Consider the following 19,617-nt stretch of genomic DNA (forward strand, 5'->3'; position numbering starts at 1 on the left):
GATGGCGCTTCTCCAGCTTCCGCACTTCTGCACGATGGGGACTGTTCCCTATAAACTGTGAGCCAGGGCAAACCTCTCCTAAGTTGCTCCGTCAAGTGGTTTCTCCCGAGAAGGAGGAGATCAACGAACACAGCAACCTATTAAACCCAGAGACAGATTGATACTGGTTAAATCAGGAACCGAGAAAGGGAGGAAGGAGAGGGTTCTTCTGCTTTAAGAGTCGGTTGTCTCCGTATTCTGCCATTCGTGAGGGTTAGTGATCATGCTAGGCAGACAAAGAGGCAAAGAGATCAGCTAAGCTCTGGTGCTGAAGCTGTATCGGTCTCTCCAACCCTCACGGGAAACAGCAGGCTCAGCCCCTCAATGGCACAAGATGGCTTCTCTGCAGCCAGCCCTACTGCTTTATACACACACAGGGGGCCATCTCAGCTCTGCCTCCTATTGTTACTTAGAGCTTTTTCTCTATCCTCTTTCCCCCCATGTCCTATTGTTCCAGATCTCTTGGGTCCACCCTAGGGGAGGTAAAAAGTTACTTAAAATCAGAACTACTTTGGAAATCAAAGAGCCCAACCCTCACTTTTATGGCAGCTGTATTGCCATTCCCCAGGCTTCTGCTTTCCCAGATGTGAGTCTTTCAGGCAGACCTTACAGCACCATGCATACAGCAGTGCTCGTGTCCACAATAGGTTATCACCATCACCATCATCATCATCCCCATCACCATCATCATCATCACCATCATAGAATATATGTGCATGGTTTAAATTTTAAAAGCAACAGAAAGACATAAAAAGGAAAAACAAATCTCCCTCTGGGAGCAGCAGTGAGGGCCCAGCGGTTAAGAGTGAGTACTGCTCTTGCCGAGGACCTGAGTTGAGTTCCAGCTCCAATGCTGGGCAGCTCGCAAGAGCCTTTAACTCCAGCTTCAAGGGGGGGGGGGTCTAACGCCCTCTTGTGGACTCTTTCGGAACTTGTACTCAAGTGCACATAACCACACACAGACGCATGCACATAATTAAAAGATAACAACCTTTCTGCCCCCAGCTGCCAGCCACTCTGTACTCTCCCCAGGAGTGCCTGTAACACCAGTTTCTCATGTGTCCTTCCAACACAGATTGTGCAGGTACACACAAGCATACACCTAGTGTTTTCCTTATTTTTAACATGCATGCTGGTGTTTCAGTTCTACACACAATTTTTTTTGCAACTTCTTTTTCACTTACTATTATAGTTATATCTTTGGTTTGATTTCTTTATCCAAGACAGGGATAGATCAGGCTGATCTGAAATTCAGAGCTTTGCCTGCCCTTGCCTCCTAAGTGCTAGAATCAAAGTTGTATGTCCCAAAGCTTAGCTAATCTTGAGAGTGTCCCTTAAGAACTACCCAAGGACTTTTTCCTATTGTTTGTTAACAATACAAGAGTGTTCTAGGCATGGATTAAGCTTTCCTTGGGGGGCACATGGCAATTTCTAATTTTTTGCTGCTCTGACAGCATTTGCCTAATCTTGTCAGTTTGTCCTTTCACTGTGTGTGAGCCTATCTGCAGAAAACAGTCTTGGAGGTGGAACTGCTGGGTCAAGAAAATAACTTTCTAGCTGCCCTTTTGCCAGCTTATACTGGTTTACTGCAAGAAATTATGTTCCCGAAAGTGGTCTTCGGGGGGCTTTAAAAAAGACCTTGTGAGACTCATGGAAGTAACTGGAGGAGGGCAGGTCAGCAGCCATAGGAGAGATGGAGGGGTAAGAGTCCACCATGGTGGAGAGGCACAGCAGCATGTAGCCGGCCTCGTGCAGGCATAGGGAGCTGAGAGATCACATTGAAAGCAGAGAGAGCAAATCAGAAGTAGGCAAAGCCGCTTGCTCTCAAAGCCCATGCCCAGTGTGCACTTACTCCGGCAAGGCCACTCTTCCTAAACTTCATGAAACCATGACACCGAGTAGGGACTGGGTGTTCAAATGCCTGAGACTTGAGAGGGTATTCCTTATTCAAACCACCACAAATGTCGAAGAGGCTTCATGGGGTGGGAAGGTTTTCAGGTCATCCTTAATACTCAGGGGTTCATGAGGCAGAGAGGGGAAGCCCTGCAGCTGGCTTTTGCTACTTTGTGGGTTCTTCTTTCTTTCTTTTTTTTTTTCGGAGTTGGGGACCAAACCCAGGGCCTTGTGCTTTCTAGGCAAGCGCTCTACCACTGAGCTAAATCCCCAACCCTGGGTTCTTTCTTTCTTCTGCCTCTCTCTACCCCTTTCTCTTCCACCACTTCAACCCCCTAAGAGTAGATAAGAGAGAAAAAAGGATAGAGAAGAAAGGAAAGAGATCTCTGAGTGAAGTCAGGGGTTGGAAGGGGATCGATGTTAGTTAGACTACTGCCTGCAGACCAGGGGTGTTGAGTTCCTTGAGGCAAGTTTGATCTTTGCCGTCAGGACATGCCATTTCTCCCTGCTGCTTCCTCTTTGAGCAAGGCTACTTAACAAACCTTGACCACAGCCAATCAACAACCAACAACTCACACCTACCTCTCAGGGCCCTAGCATTTGTCCACCCTCTGAAAAGTCTATCAGCAGCTGACAAAATCACACCTCTGCTAGAGCACGAGGCAAATCATAGTCAGTCATGGTGCTATAAAGCAGCCCCACCTAGGATTAAGACAAAAAGCACATTCCTATTTCCATGTTTTTTTTTTTTTAAAGAATCAACATTCTAGAATTCACACTACAGAGCACCCCCCCCAGTTAAGTTTAATCGGAGGAGGGAAATCTTAATCTGAAGAAAAGAAAGGCATAGTGTGTCTAAAGATGGATTCTGCAGAATTAAATGTATGAGGTAAGGAATAGGAAGCCTTTTGGATAACGATGCTAAGGAATGAACAACCCTGATGTCTGAACCCTACGAGAAGGGACAATAGACAACAACAATCACACCTCTCAGAACAGTAATAGTACTAAAACTAGCCACGTGTCAGGTGCTGTGTTAAATGTTATGCGTGCGGCTGAAGAGATTCCTCAGCTGGTAGAAAGGCAATCGTCAGCAAGCCTGACAACATGTGTTCAATGCTCTGGATGTTTGTGTTGGAAGGGGAAAGTTGACTTTGGTCTGCACATGTGCCCCAAAGCCTGTGTACCCCCACTCAACCATCAATCAATCAATCAATCAATCAACCAACCATCAGTGCAATTTTTAAATTAAATAAATATCACACAAGCTTTAAAAAAATCAGTCTTGCACCGTATTCCGTACTGCATGAGACGTTGTAATTTGTAGTTTTCAGGTGAGAGAGCTAAGGATCCAAGATGACAAGGATGACTTAGAGCCAGGTGTTCTAGAAAGATACACAACCTCAGAGCCTGTCCTCTCCTCACAGCCCACCCTCTCCTCAAGCCTGTCCTCTCCTCACAGCCTGCCCTCCCTTCACAGCCCGCCCTCCCCTCACAGCCTGCCCTCTCTTCAAAGCCCACCCTCTCACAAGACGGGTGAGTGAATAGCGAGAACAAGTTCCAGACCAGAATTGAGACATGCTTGGAGTGCAAGTGATGGCAGGTAAGACGTGTGGAGCCTGAAGTGACTCAGTCAGAGAAATATAAGGAGAATGCAGGGCATGGGGAAAGGTGTTAAATAATGCAAGTAGGAGGTTAAAAAAAAACCTGTGTGTACAACTCTCTAAATGTAAGGATCACAGCTATGTGAAAATAGAAATATCTGTGGGATTCCCGTCTACCCGACCAGAACATTCCAGGGCAGCTCTGTGCTTAATGATTGTGGTTGATCAGTCTTTTTTCCTCCCCAAACATAATATTTTTATTGATTATTTGGGACTTTCACATAACACGGCCCAATCACATTTACCTCCCAGTGTTCCCAGGTCCAACCCCAATGACCTTCCTTGCCCCCCCCAAAACAACAGAAGGGGGACGGAAGAAGAAAAGACATAGATCAAGTTTAATTTGTGTTGACCATGCACTCATTGGAACATGGTCAAACTCCCAGTGGCCAGCTCCTTAAACCCCAACCAGAAGTCAGAAACTGTGGAGAGCTACACTTTAGGATCCCAATCACAAATTTGTATGAACTCTCTTCAATGGCTTCCTGTCTAGATTTTCCTTTTAGGGGGTGGAGTGGGGTGGGGGAGAGAGGTTGTCACAGACGATTTCCGTGTCTCTCGTTCTCAACCTTGAGTCTGCAGTCATCCTTATCTCTGCAAAGGAAGCTTCCTTACCCTTTATGGTCAACAGGAACATAGCTCATGGATTTCCACATGGTTCCTGGTGACAGCATGTGCCATAGACATCCACACAGCCTCTGGTGTTGTCGCAGACTATGGACCACTGACCTCAGCACGGTCTTCAACAGCAGCACAGACTATGGAGATCAACATGGACCTTGGCAGCAGTATGGGCCCCAGACACCTACTTGACTTCAGGTAGCAGCATAGACCACAGGAATTCACAAGGCCTTCAGTGGTAACATGAACCGGGGACATCAACATGGCCTCCTACAGCAGCACAGACCATGGACATTAATACTGCTCTCAGACGCAGCATGAACTACAGGCACCCTCATGGCCACTGAACACAGGTCATTGACTTCAACATGGTCTCCAGCTAATGACAGTCTTATATTAGATGGTGTGCTCTGAGTTTGGGCAGCTTGGGGACATATGACTACTTAAAGCCAAAGGCTATGAAGAAGACATCTAAGCAGGCTACATTTTTATTTTTTAATATAAAACTTGGAGAAACTATAGGGTTATATTGGACACAAATCTAGGAGATTAAGAAGCAGACGTTTGGAGAGGCTATCCCGGTGTTATTAATGAATGTAAGTTGGTGTCGATGCCTTGCCTAGTCATTAAAAGGTTCCTCTAGTCACTGGGTTTCGATGGACCAACTCCTTTAGAAGTCAAGCTTCCTCCATGCAGCAGTACAAGCAAAAGAATCAAAGAGAAGCCTTCTAGTAGTGAGCAGCAATGAGAGGATCGTCCAGCAGGTTATTTATAAATGTTTTCATTTCGTCTTTTTTTCCTTTTCTTTTTTTCGGAGCTGGGGACCGAACCCAGGGCCTTGCGCTTCCTAGGCAAGCGCTCTACCACTGAGCTAAATCCCCAACCCTTCATTTCATTTTTATTGTCCTGCATTCATGTTAATTCTTTCAGCTTCATTTCACCCATTGATTGGTCCATCTACCCACCCACCCATCCACCCACCCACCCACTCATCCAACCATCCAACCATCCATCCATCCATCCACCCACTCATCCAACCATCCAACCATCCATCCATCCATCCATGTATCATCCATCTACCTAACCATTCATCTATTCATCCAACCACCCATCTGTCCATCCCTTCTTTCCATATTTACTAGTCTCCTATTATGTTCTGAGCTCTGTACCAGCACTGAGAGAATAGTCCTGAACAAGTTCTTGCCTGTGATAAACTCATTGGTACATCTGGAATCCCAATGTGATATCCAGCTAACTTGTCAATTCCATTCAGTGGGTGTGTGCCCAAGACTCCATTTCACCCAGGGCACAGTGCTTTCTCAGGCAGAGGAGAAAGACACATCTGGTCCTGCATCCAAGGGAGTTTATGGGCCAAGGGAGGAGGCAGAAGCAGACAGATAAATCATTATAGATAACCACCAACAAGAAGAGATTTGAGTGGGATTCTGAGGGGAAGAATAACAGAACGGGTGAGCCTAGTTCTACAAGGATAGAGATGTGTTTGGGAACCCTGGGGACACAGAGGCACAGCTAATAAGACCCCATAAAGGAGTCAGAGAAAGCCTCCTAGGATATCTCCCTGTAGAAGGCCTCTTGAGAAGGGTTCCTGTGTGAAACCAAAGCAGGAGCCACATTGTCACACATTGTTACTAAGTCTCCATACCTTACAGGAATGTCTCTGTTTCCTAAACTTAATGCATCCCGCAGACCATGTATTCCAACCTCTGCTGAACTCGTGACCCCATGGTGCATACCCAGCCCTTTGCCTTGCTAAGCTCCTGAACACCTCCGGTGCTCCTTCCGTTCCTCGTGACACATTCCTGCAAGTATCTACCCACCGGCAGCCTCCAGCCTGAGACTCACACGCCTGTCCAGGTGCTAGCAGCCAATTACCTCAACAGGTATTTTCTATCAAACCTAACCCTTCCCCATAAAAGGGACCTCAAAACCAGGAAGGGGCTGCTCACTGAAACCCCAACTTGGGAGGGGCGGGGTGGGGCAGGGGGGATGACAATTGTCTGGTGGGTGCCTTGTACACTTCTAAGTACAACTTGCTTTAATCGAACAGTCATGGAAATGCTTTTCCTCAGGTCTAACGTGTCCTTCTTCACTTCCAGAGAAAGCCTTCTAGAGGGGCCCCTCCTAGAAAACATCCTAAAGGGTGCCCCACCTCCAGAGAAAGCATCCTAAGGGATCCCCCCAACACTGAGTCTGGAAAGATAAAGTAAATCCAGTGGGTGGCATGTTACAGTGAGTAGTCCCGAGAGAGGTCGGGGAGGGAGAGGGAGGCTCGGGGATTTTTGGGTACACTGCCAAGGAACTAGAGAGTGTAGAGAGTTCAAGCAGGAAGGGGACTAGATGAGGCTGCAGAGCTCAAGAGTTCAGCTCACCTGTGGTCACTATGCCAGGCAGGCAAGCTGGGAACCGGTCTGTCTGGACAGTGATAACCACAGTGCTGACCAATCCCACCCATTCCCAGCACTGGACACATCAAGTTCCCGGAGTCTGTCATGAGTCCCTCTAAGGTCGGATCATCCCACCAGTGTATTTTATGCTGTGATTAAACTACGATTTAAAGAGCAAATTCCAGAGGCTGGAGAGATAGCTCTGTGGTGCCCTTCTAGAGAACCGGGGTTTGATTCCCAGCATCTACATGGTGGCTCACAACCGTCTGCAACTCTTGTTCCAGGGGACCCAATGCCCTCTTCTGACCTCCGTAGGCATCAAGCATGCATGTGGGCAAAACGCTTATACGTATAAAATAATAATAGCGACAATAATAAACACAGACACAGGCAAACACACACTCTTATTTACTTATCTGCTTGTTTTTAAATACAGGGTGTCTCTAAATCTGAGGTTTACATGTTTGGCCAGCACGCCTCAGGAAGGATTCTCTTGTCCCCTCTGCAGCCCTGGAGTGACTGGCGCACCGCACATGTGGAGCGCGAGCCTCAGTGCTTACTCGAGCCTCAGTGTCATGGTGAGAAGTGTGTCAACCGCTTTACCATCCTCAGCCTTAGATCACCACTGACTAAAAAGTCTCAACCCCATCAACTGCTCTACTGGTTTTTCATTTTATCAAAGTTTTCCTTTTTCTTTCTCGGTACCAAAGAAGGTAAAGTCTGGCCGGCCTGACTGCGTTGCGACGCCGAAGCCCATCGCCACGTCTGAAAAGCCCATTGTTCTGTGTGCTGAGGATATAAGTCTGCCGATGGATGGTACAGTCCTGTATACAAAGCACCACCCCTCCTCCCACTGGTGACCTGCACGGACAGCTTAATGCTTTCTGGAATGCAGCACCCCAAGAGTAGGGCTGGCCTTTCACAAACAGCTGGCCTGATTCATCTAAAACAAAGGCAGCTCTTCCTGCTAAATCCCTGGCAGACATGGGTTGTGAGGCCAGCAGAGCCCATGTCCTCCACTAGAATCTCTCTCTCTCTCTCTCTCTCTCTCTCTCTCTTTCTCTCTCTCTCTCTCTCTCTCTCTCCCTCCTTCCCTCTCTGTCCTTTTCTCTTTCCCTATAGAAGAGTTTACTAAGGCTTACTGTTTCAGAGGGTGAGTACATGTGTTTGGCATACTAAGAAGCCCCAAAAGTGGGTTGGGGATTCAGCTCAGTGGTAGAGCGCTTGCCTAGCAAGCACAAGGCCCTGGGGTTTGGTCCCCAGCTCCGGGAAAAAAAAAAGAAGCCCCAAAAGTCCTTTGCCCACATTGCAGAGCCAGATTCCTCCCTGCCTTCAGTGACTCAATGCCAATGGTCCTGTCATCACTAATGGCTAATGTGACACCTATTTTCCATATGTGCATGCTCCATGACCCCTATAAAGCCCACCATCACAACCTGGTCCACCGCTGTCTCCATCCTTGCTCAGAGGCAGCCATTTTGTATCATCCTGCCCCTCCCATCCCCCACCAATAAATCTCTTGTATGAGGTCTGTTCTGAGGTGCAATATTCGTGGCATTCCCTAGCCCAGGATCACCAAGATACTCTTCCACCACAAACTCTTTTCAGTGCGACCATCATGGCGAGAAGCATGGGGTCAGGCAGGCAGGCAGGCAGACATGGTGCTGGAGCAGTAACTAAGAACTCACTTCCTTAAGTCAACTGTGAGTTAGAGAGAGAGCTAATACAGAATGGTGTGGACTTTTGAAACCTCAAAGTCCATGCCCAGCAACGCATGTTCTCCAACAAGGCCACACCTCCGAATCCTTCCCAAACAGTTCTACTAACTGGGGACCAATTATCCAAATACCTGGGCCTATGGGGGTCACTCTCATTCAAACCATTACACCTCTTTCCCTCCTGGGCTAAGAAGGAAACCCGAGTCCTATCTCAGCTTAGCCATTTTCCAGGTGTGCAACAGAAATAAGAGATATCGCCTTGCCGCTGAGCCTCAGTTTCTCCATCTGAGAAGTGGGAGTAGGATTTTGCCAATCCGAAAGATCTGTTGTTAGGTTTTGGAGGCAATAGTAACCAGAGCAGGGCGAGCATTTTATTTCTTGTAAGCTTGGTCTATAATTCAGTCCAGGCACTGAGCATGCTGCACACACTGGCATTAGAGCTCACCCACTTTTAGCACCTCCAAGCCTTTCCCACGAGGTTTCCCATGATGCTCCAGAGAGTTTCTGTGCCCCAGGTGTTGGCATGAATAACTTAACTTTCCTAAAGCTTTTCAAATGAACACAATGGGGGGGGAGGTGTGTTTAAGGGGTTTCTATGAATTTTTGGGTTTTTTTTTTTATCCATTTTGAGACAGGGTCTCACTATGTAGTTATGGCTGGCCTGGAACTCACTGTGTAGCCAGGCTGGTCCATACAGTGACTGGCCTGCCTCTGCCTCCTGGTGCATGGATTAAAGGCCACCGATGCCTGTTTTACTCTTTGTTTGAAGCATGTTTTGTAAGTGATCTGAAAATGTCGCCACAGTCTTTAAATAACTCCAAATACCCTCCATGCAAACAGTAAGGAAGGGAGGGAATGTAGTTAAACAGTGGAGTGGAGCACTCAGTGGTTCTATCCCCCGCTTTGCACAAAACCCCAAAACGAAGCCAGCTGAGGTGGTGCATGCCTTGAATCCCAGCACTGGGGAGGCGGAGGCAGGTGGTTCTCGGAGTCTGTGGTCATCTCGGTCTACAGATTGAGTTCCAGGATAGCCAGGGTCTCACAAAGAAACCCTACCTCAAAAAACCCAGAGAAGTGGGGCTTAAAAAGAATAAATTGTTCTCAGTTATTGTTTGAAGTGGACAAGGAGGGGCTTAACGTTGTGCTATAACACTAAGTGAGATCATTCTTTTTTAAACTATTTATTATATATTATGTGCACGTGAAGCAGTCGCCTGCTGAGGCCAGAAGAAGGCATCAGAAGGAGCTGGAGTTACCCACGGTGGGAGCTGGGAACAGAAACGTAGGTCCTGTTCAAAAGCCTCAAGTACCTTAGCCTCTGAGTCATCTCGCCAGCCCCTACATGAGGTAATTCTTGATACTGTATAGGAGACACAGAAAGCACCTTGCTCCTCAACTGCCTTTCTCTTTGCCTGCAGAAAGGAGTTTTCACTAAAGACAGATCTGAGTTCAAATCCCCTTCTGTGGCTCTCCTAGCTTGCTAATTGAGATACTAGGTTCAATGGAAATATTAAGTGGCTATTATAATTGTGGTTCTCATTGTTATTTTTATTGTGAATGTCACCATCACCGAGCCTGCTGTGTGAGGTGGGAGCTGCAGTGTCAGGCTTGGCAGAATGAAAGAATATCTGATACTTTGAGAGGCAGGGAGGCCGGGAAGTCCAGTGCTGAGGAGCGGGGCGGGGCAGGGCAGGATGAAGTAGGGCGGGGCGGAAAGAGGAGGGCCAGGGAGAGGCGGGGCAAGGAGGCTTGGGGCGGGGCGAGGCAGGGAGGCACCTGAGAGTAGGCACTAGTGTCCTGGTATTGGAAGTAGGCTCTCAGGGATTCCAGCCCTGACTTTTAAGCTTTTTCTGATTTCTGCCTTGGCTGCTCTCTGGCTACCTGCATGATATCTGGGATCGTTGAGTTGGAAAGAGACATGAATTAGTGCCCGGTTACATGTAGCATTTCTGCCATATAGGGAAATGGCTGAAATGACCTAAAGAGTTTAGTCCGTAGTGAACTATAGCAAATTTAACTTGGAAATCGTGCTTTGAGAATGAATTACCCGGGTAATTTTTTTTTAAGTTCACACAACTATTATCTATGTGAATTGTTTTGAAATTGGCTTTAAAACCTTCTGAGAGATTTGCTAATCAACTCCTGTGAGCTGGAGTGAGTTGCTGTAGCCATCCCGCCTTCCTCCAGCTCTGTCTCTGGGGGGTTGAACACAGGGCCTTCTACCTGTGAGGCAAGCATTTTATCAGCTAAGCTACCACCCCTCATCTCTCCACCCCTGAAACTGCATCCCTGCATCCACAGATGAGGGAAGGAGGAGCCAGGTTATGGTACTGTGAACCTGCAACTCTGGCTGGAGTATGATATAAATATGGAATATAGTACAAATATGGGTTCCTAGTGAGAGCATGTCTGTGGGTAAAAGAGGCAGTCTCAAGAAGGAAGTGAACACTTCCGATTGTCTACTGCCTGACCTATGTGTGGCCTTCACCTCCCACATCTTCATTCTGAGCACGGTGAGGTCTTCTGTCAAAAAGAAGACATCAAGATTCTTTCTTCTGTCTGCAGGTGAGGATCCAGGACTGATGCTGAGCTTCAAGGAGTCCAGAAAAGAAAGGGGATGAGACTCTGTGCTGGCTGTCTTATGTCAACTCAACACAAGCTAAAGTTGTCTGAAAGGGGGGAACCTCAACTTAGAAAATGCCCCCATAAGATCCAGGTATAAGGGGCTGGAGAGATGGCTCAGTGGTTAAGGGCACTGACTGCTCTTCCAGAGGTCCTGAGTTCAATTCCTAGCAACTACATGGTGGCTCACAACCATCTGTAATGAGATCTGATGCCCTCTTTTGGTGTGTCTGAAGACAGCTAATATATATTATATATAATAGTAATAATATATATTAATATATAATTATATATTATAATATATAATATATATTTATATATGTATATATATATATGATTCAGCAGTAGGGCATTTTCTTAGTGAGTGATTGATGGGGGAGAGGCCAGCCCATTGTAGGTGGGACCATAACTGGGTAGGTGGTCCTGAGTTCTACAAGAAAGCAGGCTGTACACGTCATGGGGAAGCAAAGCCAGTAAGTGGCCTCTCATCAGTTCCTGTCTTCAGGTTCCTGCTCTGAGTCCCTTAAATGATAAACTGTGATGTAGAACTGTAAGCCAAATAAACCCTTTCCTCCCCAACTTACTTTCTGGTCACAGTGCCTTGTCACGGCAATAGAAACAGTCTGACTAAGACAGACATGGAGCTGAAGGGACTTCTAGAACACCTGCACAGCAAACGTGACCTGAACGGGCACCTTAGAATATCCCCTGGACATCTGTGAACACGAGGGCGTGAAGGCCCTTCCTCTGCAAGCATCCCCTTATGACTCCATCTTCATCCCTAGAATTAGTTGCAGTCATTTTGGACGACGGTTCTCTGCTTCTCCAGCGACTGAGTAGAATGATCAGAGGTACAGTCCCTCTGCACTCTGGAACCTCAGTCACCTCTTCTCTGACAGGAGGGCTTGAACAAAATGTTCTCTAGTCTTTCCTATATCCCAACAGCTTGAGGGAGACACAGAGTTCAGATTTCCTTCCCTTTGTCTGGAAGACACTGCTGGGGTTGGAAAGGATGCGTTAGGTAATTCCAAAGTGTAAGCGTGCCAGGGCTCAGAGTCGGCGCGCAGGGCCAAGCAGCTTGTACTTTTGCCTTCAGCCCATACTGGGAGGGCCACAGGCAGCCTTTGAAAAAAACTGATTAGCTGAGAGGGATGTGAGCGTCCCTTCATGTGGCCACTGGGCAGTGCTGGCCAAGCCAGGAAGAACGGCAGAGTATGACACAGGGTATGGAACAAATGAGCCAGAGCCAAGAGAGCTCCGCAGCCCTTTCTGTGGCTTGCTCATCTCACGTCGTGATGCCTACCTTAGGAATGACTTATGCTGTGCTAAGAGGAGTAGGCAGGAGGAAGAGCCAGCCTGGGATTCCCCGGAGGCCTTGTGGCTTTCCTGGCTACTTCTCATGAAAGACCAAACTAGGAAACACATTCTGAGGTCTTGCTTTCTCTGTTACTGAAACACCAGCCTTGTCAGTTTGTAATTATGGGATCCCAGGGTGTTTTTACCTGTGTTAGAGCTTCACGTTGGTGTGGTAGGCGAATTCTTCCCTAGAGAAGCTGCGTTTGCAGCATTCCGCTCCATTATAAATGCTCCATTTTCCAAATGGTGTCTGACGCCATGGGGGAAATCCCGTCTCACACGGGCACGGAAGTACTCTCACACACATCTTTCTGACCAGTGCCCCAGAGAGTATTTTGCCTTCGCACTAATGCGAACCTTGGTTTATGAGGGATCCACCGGGTTTGCCATTTTGCTAAGCATCTTTCCCTCTCATCTGACAAGAGGTTGCACTGAGGCTTCGACGAGCCCAGAGTCCGTGGGCTGGACACGTCAGGAGTTCCGGTGTAGGCCTCCTGACTCTTACGCCTAGCTACTGTTCACATTTTAAGAAGGGTTGCCGTGGCATTTCTCCTTCATTACTTCTGTGTGACGTTAGGAAAAAAAATTTCTCCTTCAGTTTCTTCAGTAGGGCAAGCTGCTGGCTGACTGCACATCACGGCTCTTCTTGCGGGGAGCTATTTCACAGTCGGAGGGCTTTGCCTCCGAAGGCCCTCCCTTTATAGTGTTAGCTTTGCACCGCAGGCTACCCACGCCCAGTGCACTCTTTGTCCCAGGCCTAGCCTTGGTGAAATCCTGAGTCTCCTTCCCACTACCTCAAGCCCCTTCGGATCTGCCTTCCATGCTCCGAGCCTCAGTTTCCTTCTATGAACCGCAGAGAGCTTGATTGACACCTTCCTCAGAACAGAGGAAGCGGTTGTGCACTGGATGAATGCTTAGCCTGGAGCCGGAGTCTACATCCTCCCAGTTGCGCTCCTCCCCGAGCCTGCCCCGCCCGCCTCGAGGGCGGCTCCGGCGCGTGCCCTGCCCACCCTGCGGCTCGCACAGCGCACCCCGCCCCATCGCCAGGAACCAGCTGAGCACACAGCTGGACCCAGCGGTCGCCGTCGCCCGCTCCGCCACAGCAGGTAGGGAGGCGGGTCTCCGGGGTCCCGGGACTTTTGGGGTCTTGGGGTCGTAGGCCGAGCTGAATTTCCTCTTCCTCCCGTGGCCATCCGAGGTCGGATGAACCTGGAGCTCGGCCCACGCGCGAGCATCGCGGGAGAAAGGAGGTGCTCGCTCAACTTTGGCTTTCTTCTAGGCGACCTAGGACTGCGGCCCGGGGCTAGAAGCGGAGAGGAGTGGTTCTACCGCCACGCCTAGATCCGCTGTGCTGCAGGCACCAGACCATACCCTGATTCCCCACCCCTCAATTGCAGGGCAATGGGCTCGAGTCATCGTTGGTTGGGGGGTGTCTGACCCTGCATGCACTTGACTGCTCACGCATAGTTTGAACAGTGGCTAGGCGAACAGTCCGCGCAGCCTACTTTCACTCCTGAGCAATCCTTCCTCCTTGGGGCCCAAAACTCTTAGAAAGTTCCTCCTTGTAAGTGCCCGACTTACCTGACTTACATGACTTACCTGAAAGCTTTAGCTGTTTCATTCCCATGTTGTGTTCTCTTCCGGCCTGGAAAAGAAACTTCGGATTGAACATCAACTCCCTTTTGAGTAATTAGAACCTTATCTCTGGGCCTCCATCATTTTGCACGTCTGCCCTCCCCCAACTTTATTAGAGCAACTTCCCCTTGGTCCAGGACTCTGGATTTATGGGCTTGATGGACCTGCAGGGGAAGCCCCAGCCTTGGGAGGTCTGGGAGCTGGGGAGCCGGCAAGCAGGGGATCCGACTGTAAGTTCTCCTCAGCCCAGACATCCACCCTTTTATTCAATCCTTGAGGTCTCCATAAAGCAGAGATGAATCCTTTAAAAGACCCAGGAGTCCTTCGTGGTGTTCCTTTGTGGACTGCCATAGCCTCTGGCTTTGTTTGGCCTCTGGGACTAACAGAAGACTTAACCTGCCTCTCCGGTTCCTGCAGACCATATTTCTGACCTGGTCACAAGGGCCTCTGAGCCACTTAGTTCCAACTCCTCTCTGTGGAGTTGCACCCGTTCTCTGAATGTGACCCAAGGGTCCGAGTGAAGCCAGGGCAGGGGTTAGACCCAGCTCCAACCTACTCTTTCTGAGTCCTGTGGGACCTTAGACTCCTGTATATTCCACGAGGCCAGAGCCCCACCCTGTCCCATACAGTTGGGGATGAGGGTGCTATTCCTTGGGGAATTTTAAAGTAAGGAGGACCACAGATGAGAACAAGCTCCCAGCTTCTTTCAGACTCTTTTCCTTTCTTGGGCCTCCCTATTTATAAATGCCAGGGAAATCATAAACAGCCAAGGGAGCTTGGTTTGGCACTCGTGTAAATTACACAGCAGCAAAGGTTTCTGTGTGATCCAGGGGAGGGAATTTACTCCAGAATTTTCCATAGTCTTTTTTATTAGGGACTCACTGAGTGGAGGGGTGGGGACAGGGAGCAAGGGGGGGGGCGCTTGTCTGTCAATTGGTTTCCTTCCCTCCTACCCTGATGTGGCTCTCTCTGGTTTGTGCTCCCGTCCTGACCTTGGAGGGGCTCAGGAGCTCCAAGAAGAGCTCTCAATACTTCCCATCTTGACATATCTAAACCATACTAAGTTACTTCAGCCATGTAAGAGGGGGTGACTAATTGTGTCTGGGTGAGCCAGGCCTTGGAAATGAGTAATCCTTTGCCAGGGGAAGAGGCCTGGGGAAAGAGCTATTCTAAGAAGCAGGGAGGTTTGTGCAAAGGCACTGAGGATTTCTGAGCATCCCTCATGGCTAGAATGGAGGAGAGGGCAGGGTTGGAGTGCTGGAACTGGGAGTGCTAGGTGAAGACAGAACTCACAGGCAGTAGGATGCTGGGAAAGGTTTGTCACCAGGGCAGTGACTAAGAACTCTCCTTGACACAGTGGCTGAGGTGAGAGTGCATGGGAAGCAGCTGTATTAGAGATTAGGGAGGCCCTGAGGAAGTGGCCTGGTGGACAAGAGCAGACAGATCCAACCCAGGGCAATACCTTCTGGGCTGATCAATAGCAGACCCTGGAAACTCAGACTCAGGGTCAGAGCTGTAAGTTTTATCTGAAACCAGACCAGGCTACTAGGTAGATACTGCTATTGTCAGTGTTTCAATGTTGCTGTTTTTCTTCTTAAAATTTCTTTTTAAATGAAAGACTATTGCTATGATGTGAGAGACAGTCACACAGGCTCCCTTGTCTTGATTGTCCCACTGTGAACAGTGGTCTATGCAAGGAAATACATTGTTGCAGGGAGAACTGTAACGTGGAGGGAGGACTTGGCTCTTTCTGGTAATCTGGAGTCCGTGGGTCCCGCCCCCTAACTCCAGGTGGGCAGTTTGGCTCTTAGATGACATCTTGTGTGGCACAGAGATGATATCATTCTGGCCTGTAGCCCTTTGCTGAGACATTGATCTCTGGTTTTCTTCAAGGAAACTCTTCTGGCCTGGTGCCCACAACTTTTGAGTATTTGCTGACCGGAGATGGATAGGTTAGAGGGCAAGAGAGAGTAAGAGAAATTACAAGTGCTAGCTTAGGCATGTGTGTGCATGCATGTGTACATGTGTGTGTGCGAGTGTGTACGTGTGTGTGTGTGTGTGTGTGTGTGTGTGTGCACTGGGGCATACATCCATGGGTGCATTTGCAGAGGCCAGAGGTCAGTTTCAAGCACCTCCTATCACTTTTCACTTTTATTTTTTATTAAGTTTGTATTTATCATTAATTTATTATTTCCGTGTGGATGTGTGATATGTGTGTGGGGTCGAGCGTACTGGGCTCACACGTCTGAGAACAGCTCTATAGAGTTGGTCTCCCCTTCCACTTTTACATGGGTACTAGGGACCAAACTCTGCTCATCAGGCATGAGCAGGAAGTGGTCACTCTGCCCAGCCACTTCTCTGGCCCCTCTAATTTTTGAGACAGACTCTCTCAGTGAGCCCAGTGCTCAACAATTCAGTAGGCTGACTGGCCAATGAGCTCCAGGAATCCACGGGTCTCTTATCCCTCCCATCGTCAGCACTGGAGATGCAGATGCTTCCCCTCCACCCTCCTCCCAACAGCTGTTACATGTGTGCTGGGGACTTGGTATGCACAGTTCAGGAACACTGGAGAGGCCTGGGGACTATTTATAAATACATATGTTCTTTACTATCAACAGGTCCGCAGAATGTGGATTAGACTCCTATCTATTTTAGGAAATTAATGCCCCTGGACACAGGCAAGGTCTTTTGCTAGCCAGGCACCCAGCCAGAACTGGTTCTTCCTTTCTACTGTCTGACAAAACTCTTAGGCATCCCCCAAAAAAGCTCCAAAAATTGAGAAAATGTGGGCTGAAGTAGAGAGAAACAGGTCCCAGGAGTTATGTGCAGTGGTGGCAGGGCTGGGCGAGCAATGTTTAGGCAGCCGAGGGAGGTTAAATAAAAATATCTCCTTCCCTTCAGCTGAATAAGCGTGTGTCACATTTCAGCCTGATGTGGTTTGTGAACTTGGAGACCACAGGCAGGCTTAGTTCCTGCTGGCTCTGGCCTCCCCTCCCCCTCTTCTTGAGATGTGCCTACTTGCTCCAGCCCTGCCTGGGACCACACGGGCAATTGCAGGGTAGGGGAGAGAAAAGCAGAGGGTGTGGTGGGTGAGGCTAGGCAGCTAAAAGCCTAGGTCGGGGTCCTGTCTGTGCTGCTGACAAAATGAAGGGTAAGGTTTGGCTCCTGCGTGCTTTTTTTTATAATGGATTCCAGTGTCCCTTGCATGCTACGTGGTGGCAGGATAGTGTCAGGCTTACCCAGCTGTGATGGCTTCTGAGTCAGAGTGCATTATACCGTGCCAGCACCGTACCCGATTATGGAGAAAAGCGGGTGAGCCAGACGCAGTCAGCTGCAGAAGTTCTGTGGATCTACTAGAATCTTGAGCAGAACCAGTTGCCCCATTTTGCAGACTGGAAGTTGAGAGTGAGGTTTCACTCACTATTTCTTGATCTCCAATAGTAATGGTGGACGCAGGCTGCTGCCGTGTGCTCACCTTCTGTCAGCTTTTATTATTGTTTGCTTTTAAGATAGTGTTAGGAATGAAGAAATGTTGGCTCTATTTTACAGATAAGCAAACCGAGGCTCTTCATAGAGGAGTGAAGTGACCTAACCTTACAGTGACCCTGATGGTGTCCTTATGTAACCCACTTTGCAGATGGGAAAACTGAGGCCCAGAACACTGAGTCTCCTTGCCCAGAGGTCCCTTCCCATATCTTCTGGTCTGTAGTTAGCGCCTCTCACTGGCAGCTTCTCCAGGTGTCTTGGCACCTCCTGCACTCAGTACTTCATTTAAGGAGTGAGAACTGGATCTCACTATGCAGCTCTGTCTACCCTAAAACTTGATTTGTAGACCAGGCTGGCCTGGAACTTAGAAAGATCCACCTGCCTCTGCTCCTGAGTGCTGGTATTAAAAATGTGTCCCGCCACATCTGATCAGTTTTCGGTTTTGTTTTGTTAATTTTTTTTCTGGTTACAGAGTCTCTCTGAATCTGACTTTTCCAAGAAGACCCCAGAAAGGTTTGAGCCATAGAGCCTGTTGGGGAACTATTAAGGGGGAGCCAGGCTGGTGGAAGTGGATTCCTTTATTTTGCTAAGTTGGTTAAGCAAAGGGTGTCTTGTTACTTTCCAACCTCAACAGATCTATCATTTGGGTCAAATACCTATCAAGCAAAAGATATATATATATATATTCATTCCATGTAAGTCAGCCTTGAGGGTGGAGCTCTTGATTTCTTTGCTGTAGAGGCTGTGGCTGGGCTGGGCTGGGCTGAGTAAATACTAATTAAATTTGCAGCGTGACTTAGTGGCGGGGGGGGGGGGGGGGGATGTGCTTTGTCTCCCCAACGACCTTCCTTCTTCATGATAACCAGGGCTTGTGATAGAACATTTTGAATTCTTCTAAAGGATTCTTTTAAAGGAGAAAACCAAAACCAACAACACAAACACAAAGAACTATCTGGAACTGCCACCTCTGTGACGTTTAGGTATGTTTTCTTCCTGGCATTTTCTTTCTTAGAAAAGATTTGTTTCAAAGTTTGTATGTGTATGCAAATGTATCTGTCCAACTCCTGTCCACTTCTTGTCCTCCTGTCCATCTCCTGTTTACTTTCTGTCCATAGATATCCTAGTGAGTAATTTTTTTAATATGGGGGTCATCAGACCTGACAGCAAGTGTTTCCACGCACTGAGCTACCTCTTGTCCCTGAGCTCTTCCTTCATTGTTACAAATGGAGCTCCTAGCTCAGTTATTATGCATTTTATAATTTTTGTTACATTTTGACAAATCATTATTTAAGAAGAATAACGGGGTCCCTTCCTAGCACCGCTGGTGGGGAAATGATATTCTTGAAGGAGTACTGTAGCTGGCTATCAAAAATCTAGCTGTCCTAGACTTCCAGTCTAGGGACCACTTTCCTAAAGCATCAGACTTCAGTTCACGCTCTCAGCAAATCTTTTTGCACAGTCTAGCATCAGAAAAAGGTAGAGTCGATTCCAGGCCGAAAAGCAGAGGGAACCTGGTTCTCTCTGCACTTGCCAGTCAGTCCTGAGCAGTTTGTCTCTCTGGGCTTTGGCTTCAAGGGTAAAGTTAGGATTTCAACACCAGCTTCCTGGTGTTTGCTTTTAGGGGTTCCTATAGCCCAGGCTGGCTAGTCATTATGTGGCTGAGGTTAACCTGAACTCTTACCTCCGTCTCCCAAAAGCAAATGCTTTCAGTCATGTACCACGGTGCCTGATTGTATGCAGTCCCGAGGACTGAACCCAGAGCCACATGCTAGATAAGCATTCTACTAACAGAGCCCCAGCCCCAGCCCATTCCCAGGGTTTTGAGGAGAGCCAACAGGGTACCTCACCAGTGTAGGTCGTCGTTCAGATTCTTGGAATTTCTGTTTTCACATCTGATTCAAAACATCCTGGGACTAAAGCAAAAGGGTGAGGGCCATTGTTTTTTGTTTGTTTGTTTTGTTTTGTTTTTTGCTTTTTCTTTTCTATGGTCACATGTTCTTGGCTTCTTAAGCTTCCAGTCAGGAAGTGGAAAGCAGTTGAGCCATGTCATTCTGAGTAAGATTTTTCATGGGCTAGCCTAGGCCCTGTGTCCTTTGCACTCTCCTAGAGTATTTCTCTATAAAGTATGAGAGCACTTCATTCTGGAACACACCTTTAGAAGCTAGGAATTGCCTGCCT

The 19,617-nt window shown here is 48.2% G+C and overlaps 1 protein-coding gene and 1 long non-coding RNA gene across 13 annotated transcripts in view; one reads left to right on the forward strand and one right to left on the reverse strand.

The window, feature by feature from the left end:
- The window catches only part of LOC148006415 (uncharacterized), a 29,648-nt gene extending 16,364 nt beyond the window's left edge, over nucleotides 1–13,284 (reverse strand). The window contains exon 1 of the long non-coding RNA XR_015684265.1: nucleotides 12,465–13,284. This is a non-coding gene — a long non-coding RNA (uncharacterized LOC148006415). The remainder of the gene's footprint in view (nucleotides 1–12,464) is intronic.
- Nucleotides 13,285–13,363: 79 nt separating this feature from the next.
- Gsn (gelsolin) overlaps nucleotides 13,364–19,617 on the forward strand; it is a 53,264-nt gene continuing 47,010 nt past the window's right edge. For 4 of the 12 annotated variants that reach the window (XM_087651484.1, XM_087651485.1, XM_087651489.1 and 1 more), the window contains exon 1: nucleotides 13,364–13,424. The gene's annotated coding sequence lies outside the window, so the exon portion shown is untranslated. Of the gene's footprint in view, nucleotides 13,425–13,597; nucleotides 13,883–14,058; nucleotides 14,184–16,950; nucleotides 17,105–17,911; nucleotides 17,953–18,258; nucleotides 18,420–19,617 lie in introns of those variants that run through there. The other 8 variants (XM_087651487.1, XM_087651490.1, XM_087651493.1 and 5 more) reach the window with 7 other exon arrangements.

Source organism: Rattus norvegicus, chromosome 3 (assembly GCF_021556685.1).
Source record: "Rattus norvegicus strain SHRSP/BbbUtx chromosome 3, alternate assembly SHRSP_T2T, whole genome shotgun sequence".
NCBI lineage: Eukaryota > Metazoa > Chordata > Mammalia > Rodentia > Muridae > Rattus > Rattus norvegicus.